At 41.3% G+C, this 6,183-nt stretch overlaps 1 long non-coding RNA gene across 1 annotated transcript; it reads left to right on the top strand.

Annotated features, from left to right (window-relative positions):
* Positions 1-1,781: 1,781 nt before the first annotated feature.
* Positions 1,782-5,173, top strand: LOC137340985 (uncharacterized). Its single transcript, XR_010966939.1, has 3 exons — positions 1,782-1,848; positions 2,693-2,817; positions 4,998-5,173. It is a non-coding gene; the product is annotated as an uncharacterized lncRNA (long non-coding RNA).
* The last annotated feature ends 1,010 nt before the right edge of the window (positions 5,174-6,183 follow it).

Below are 6,183 nucleotides of genomic sequence, written 5' to 3'. Positions count from 1 at the left end.
CAATGGCTGCATCTCTGCTACTTGCCTGTCTGTCCCATGCAGTCAGAAACTCTGGCCCCAGCCTGGCATCGTGGGAGGGGGGAGCAGTGGGGGTGGGGTCGCTCAGGCACCACTCCAGCCACATCCTTCTCACCCCCACAGTGTAAGGTTACCAATCTGCTTTTTTTTTTATCAGTCATCTTCAGGGTTTCAGGCCACTTCCCTGACCTGGACCACACTGTTGGGGCACACTTTCACTCATCTGGAGGCCAATTGTATGGAATCCTCATTCCCCAAAACATTATCCTTGCAAGGGGTGGGATAGAATTTCCACCCCTTACAAAGTAAGTTAGAAACTCCAGAAACAACAGAGACCCGGCACAACCAGAGTTCCATTGTTTTCTGGGGGTTCTGCAAGTCTGAGTTACAACTCTGCTATCTCTATCATCTACACAACTTTGAAAAATGTGACGGGTGTAACCGTCACAAGATTGCAGTACACCAATCGTTAGCTCATCAGACATCACTAAGACAGTACATCATAAAAAACAGTGAGGAAGGTGCAAGCTTTTTATATTAGTGCAAACTGAGTTTGGAAATATTAACTAGCTGCTTGGTGTATATAGATGGTTCTGTGGTTTTCATAAACAAAATAAATTAGACTCAAACAGTATTTTGTCCTACGTATATATAGAGTAGATTAATAGCAAGATTAAGGCAATAAATTGAAGCCTCACTTTTACACATAATCATTCCACAAAACCATCATTACCAATTTCTAATAATTTGTGCAGTGACGAGCCCTAGTTAAAGGCTGCTATCTCATTTCATTTCCAATACAGGATTTCTCTTTTGTAATTAAGCATTTCAAAAGCGCTCCATGTAGTTGTTTCTCAAAGCTCTTACTCCTTGCTGTAACATTTTTTATCATTTGAATTTCTTGCTCTGTAAGTCACTCCTACCCTAATGCAAGAAAAGCCCTGCAATGAATGAGTTTCTCAGAGAAAGTATGAAAAATCACATGTATGTTTTGTGAGATTATCAGCCATTTGAATAGATGTTTTGGATACTGGAAATCCTGGTAATCTTGATACTCGCTGTGCATACCGAGACTCCCAGTGGATAATGTGTTAAATACAAGAGTCTTTTAGATATGAGAGCGCTGAGGTAATAGGGCAGAAATTACTCACTTTGGGACGCCGTCCCTCAGTGGTGTCCTCTCTCTCGGCCGGCGAATCGATGAAGCAAGTTCACGAATGCGCATGTGCACACTAAAACCCAGAAATTGTGAACTTGCTCCCATTGGTTTGCTGGCAGTTTGACAGCTGCGAATTAAAGGGGCATGCTACACTACAACCATGGAAATCAATGAAAAATCGTAAACTTACCCATCTGCCCAGCTAGAACGAAAATACTTACGGCACCAAAAGGTACGCTGAAAAATACCAGATCTACACTACTTTTCAAAAGCGCGATGACTAATAATGACTCCGAAACAGCTAAAAATTAAATTTTAAAAATGTGGAATGTCATATTACTTCTAATACTTTTTGATCATTTCATTAAAAAAAAATTTAAATTAAAAAGTTAAAAAACATTTTTTTGCTTTTAACTTGTCTCTTTAATTAAATTAAATTGTTTGCTGGGCTTCTTATAAAAAAATCTTAAATTTTTATTTACACTGACACACAGAAGTTTACTTTAAATGAATCATTTCTGCTTGCCTGCTTGTAGGCGTGACTTCTCTTCCTGACAGATTCTGTGGGCGTGGCTTCCATTCCCACAGTCTGTCCCATACTTATGTTGAATTGACAACGCACAGCTTGAGAAAACTTCACGATGGAGGAAGTTGATGTCGTGGACCCCGCAGTAAGTATATTCATTCCTTTTATCGCAGGACGTACAGAGAGCCTTGCCACGCTGCAGTGCACAATTTCTGGCTCATTGAGTTTGAGACCCGGGGCTACCTATGAGTTGTTTCTACTTTTAAGTTTCAGCATGCCATGTGGAAGTAAGGGGGAAGGAAAAAAAGTCAGATTGGCCCTCTTAGCTGACCTGATTCTTGGCTGAAGAAAATATATGGCACTGACTGTCTACCCCTTCTGAAGGAGGTTGTATGGTGGGGAAAGAGAAACAGGAAAGATGAAAAAACCCCTCCCTACCTCTGTAATCTTCTCCAGCCCTATAAACCTCCGAGAACTCTGTGTTCCTCCGGATCTGGCCTCCTGTGCATCCCAAAATCCCTTTGTCCTACCATTGGCAGCTCTCAGCCATCTAGGCCATAAGCTCTGGAATTCTCTCTGCCTTTCCACCTCTGTCTCCTCCTTTAAGACCCTCCTTAAAATTCACCTCTTTGACCAAACTTTTAGTCATCTCTCCCAATATCTTATTTGTCTAGTCATCCTTTTTTATCTAATTATGATTTTGTGAAGCACCTTGGGATGTTTTTTCTATGTTAAATACATTGTATAAATGCAAATTGTTGTTGTATGTGGGATTTCAGATTATCCTACATTTTTAACATTGTGTTAAGTTATAAAATTATTATTCTAACAGTTACTTCAGGAACACATTTGAATTGTTTTGAAAGTTTGTTTCTTTGGCATTATTTTTCTTTATCTGCATTTTCATTGGTATATTACTTTTGTTGATATTTAGGACCAATTTGTTTGCATTGTAAGACTTTTATTTACAATTCCTTTTTCTACAACAGTCTTGCTTTCAGATGTTACTTCACTTGCAGCAAGCAAAATAGTAGAATGGGAATTCCTTGAGGGTTCAGTCATGCTCCCAGATTTGGAGGAGGAAGAACAGATCATGACTAGAACAAGAGAGTCGGTATTATATATACACATTTGTCTTTACCCCAGGAGTTGCATTTACAAACCCAGACAGCCGAATCTGGGTATCTGAGGAAACTTGTCTTTGCCGCCTCTGCTTCACAAGGGAAACTGTAACAGATCTAGGTCATCTCCTCAAGATAACTTCTTCCACACAGACGGCATTAAACTTTTATACCATTGTATCCTTCCAAGTCATCACTGGTGACAAATACCAAACCAGTCAACAAGCTGTCCACTGGAAAAGCGATGAATGTGTTTGCAAGGGGAAGCACGTGCATTACTTTCCCTGTGGAAAGGTGGCATCACCAAAACAGGCCTGGCATTTTATCATAATTCTATGTTTTGTCAGCAGGGTAGCATGTCAACGTGCATTTAAATTAATGAGCCATTTAAAAAACTGTTTTCATTTTCATTACTCTGGCTAGAGTATTCTAACTTTTTCAAAATTATTCTTGACAAAATTGATAGTTCTTCACATACTATATTCTTCATCTGCTCAGCTGCACCTGAAAAGGCAGCAATCCTCATTTTCATCCCACTACCAAGGCTTTTCGGGAGGTAGTAACAGTTCATGAGCTCAGAGATCCTCCCAGTGATTTTACTTAACCACCTTGGGTAGACTTTCTGCGGGGACATCTCTCGATCTCCCACAATAACTTTGGTGGAATTCTGCAGAAACAGTGGTGAGCCCCTGTGGAAATTCTACATCCATGAGTCTTCAGCAACCATCCAGTAAGGGCTCTGATACCATCAGTGGGACACAGTGATCTAGAACCCAGATCAATCTTTTTTACATTTCTAAACGTTATGGTGGGTTTATCTGTTCATAGAGGCTGACTTCTGATTAAATATTTCCTAGGGAACTGAGCAGCATACTGGATAATGGCCTGTAATTTCCTTGGATTTTCTCCCATTCCACCACTGTAACTTTGTTTGCAGTGCAGCAGAAACCCCACGTAAATGGGAAATTCCAGTCCCATGCCTTTTCACTTCTGGGACTGGAGTTTAAGTGTAATCCAAGTGATGGGATAGGGTCCTATGTGAAGTAGAGTTTGGAGAGTTTGAATTCAGTTCCAATTAGACACGGGTCTATGGCATAAAACTGACCATGATTGAATGGTCGTTTGTACTAAATTGCCAGTATCATTCAGAGGGGCAAGAAGGATACTTGGTACAGAAAATGGAAATGTCATATTAGTGCATTACAAGGTCTTCTTCTGAGAATTGTATTAAGGTACATTACTGGGACAGAGTGGAGGGATCTTTACTCTGGATTTGGATATGCTGGCCTAGAAATTCCATTTTCGGGCATGCATGGAGTGAGGAGCGCAGGGAACAATCCCACAATGCCTGAATGGTGAGGCCCAAGGCACCCCCGATATTGGGCCTCGGACCTCATTTACATCGAGCTCACAAGCTGCCGAGAGCAACAGGCAGCTCACAGGCGAGGTGCAATTGAAGATCGGGCAGCTGCTGGCATAGCAGTGGCCCTCAGGCAGGAAGTGGGGTAGGGCGTAGCGGAGGACGGCAATGGCCCACATACTCTGAAATAAATCTAGCCTCTTATTTGCATATGCCAAGGTAATAATGTGTGGGCGATTTTTTGGCCTTTACCAATATGGCGGGTGGCGCATTTCCAGCTTGTAATCAGCCTGAGCTTCCTGCCTGCCATATTGGAGATTTAGGAGGCCGCTTAGCACCTGAAAAACTGGCACTGCATGGACGAATTTCTAGGCCCTTATACCTAACTTTGGAGTGATTGATACTGGGTGCCAAAAAGGTGGAAATATTTTCCACCCCCCAAGATTGATCTTTCTCACTTTGATGAAAATAAAAAATACACACATCCCTCCCCAGAATTACAGAGAAAGACATGCAGTACACATAGTGCAGGATTGAAATTCCATGGGCATTCCACTGGTCTACCCCTGTAACTCCAGGGAGGAGAGTAGTGGAACCTCCAGGGAAACAGCCATTGGAACACCCATGAAATTTGACCCGCAGTTGTCTGACACTTTGACAGAAATTCTGGCCTGGATTTTAACTGCCAGCGGGTTTCCGGCAGGAAACCTTTTTGGCGAGTTAATTTCCTACCCTGCAGTAGATTGAGACCTTGCCGATTTTAACAGCCGAGCCTCATTTAAATCCTGCCAGCTAACTTCCTACCTGTTTTAGGAGGGAAGCAGAGGAAAATTGCATGGGTCGGAAGCCACCTGCCGACACCAGATAGGTGGCGGGATCAGCTGCCGGGCTGTCTCGCGGGGGTCTCGTGATCACGAAGTGGGAGCAACTCAGTGGTTTTCCTTGCTGCCTACTCAGAACAGCAGGTTAAAATCGGGAACAGTCAGCTCCTGGCGGCTCCAGGGCGGGTAAGTAACTTGGGCAAATTTAACTGCTCACCATCTGGTTTCCGTCGGGCAGGTAGGGTTAAAATCGCCACCTCAAAGTTAGTTTTACATTCTGTTGGAGTCTGTTAAAGTCTATAGTAAAGTGTTAGTAAATTATATTAGTAAGTTATAGCCACATTGCCTCATGGTTTATTTTATTATTTTAGAAATACTTGCATGAAATACACATCAAATCCAGAAAACTCACTATTTTGTGGTGTCATATGGATTGTCTCAGTGGGTTGATATAAAAATATATAATTCTGTCCACATTGTTAAAAAAAATAGGTGCCATAAAACAGGTAACCAAAATAATATGCAAGTAAAAATAAATTAGTTCTATGAACTATTATTCCAACACATGCTGACAGTCACAGATGGTAACCCAGCAGTATAGAACAAACACAGCTCTTACTACCAGACGCTATCCACTGATGTATTACATTGAATATATAAAAATTCCATATTAGATTACTGCAGCATGAGGAATAAAAAAAAATCTAATGAGACTCTCTTGCATGCTGCTCTAATTCATCACACAAGTGATCAATTGAAGTCATTCACTCTCTGTAGAGAGTGGGTTCCCACTGGTTACATGCAGTCATATGTCAGCTAATTTTACAACCTTACACTAAACTGACTACTGGGATCCACTAGGACTTTGAAAAGTTAAGCTTAGTGACGGATTCCTCACTTATAGCAATACCAGCTCAGAACTTGGCATCCGAAATCTGTTTCAGCTTGTTGCAAGTATATGGGGCAGAGCCTTTTACAGTGAAACTCAGCAGGGCTTCTCCCCTGCTGATACCATTGCTGAAATGTTGCTTTATTATTTTTTATTACTTTTTTTAAGTCTTTTTTATTCCATTTTATCTCCCTTTCATCTTGTATTTTCTGTCTAGTTTTCTCGTGTCATTGTAGGTTACATTGGAGTAACAGATTATATTTCTTTGATTTAATTTTCTTCTTGCACT

This window comes from Heptranchias perlo, chromosome 1, assembly GCF_035084215.1.
Source record: "Heptranchias perlo isolate sHepPer1 chromosome 1, sHepPer1.hap1, whole genome shotgun sequence".
NCBI classification, from domain to species: domain Eukaryota; kingdom Metazoa; phylum Chordata; class Chondrichthyes; order Hexanchiformes; family Hexanchidae; genus Heptranchias; species Heptranchias perlo.
Note: the sequence above shows the minus strand (reverse complement) of the source record. Positions and strands in the feature narration are given on the sequence as shown.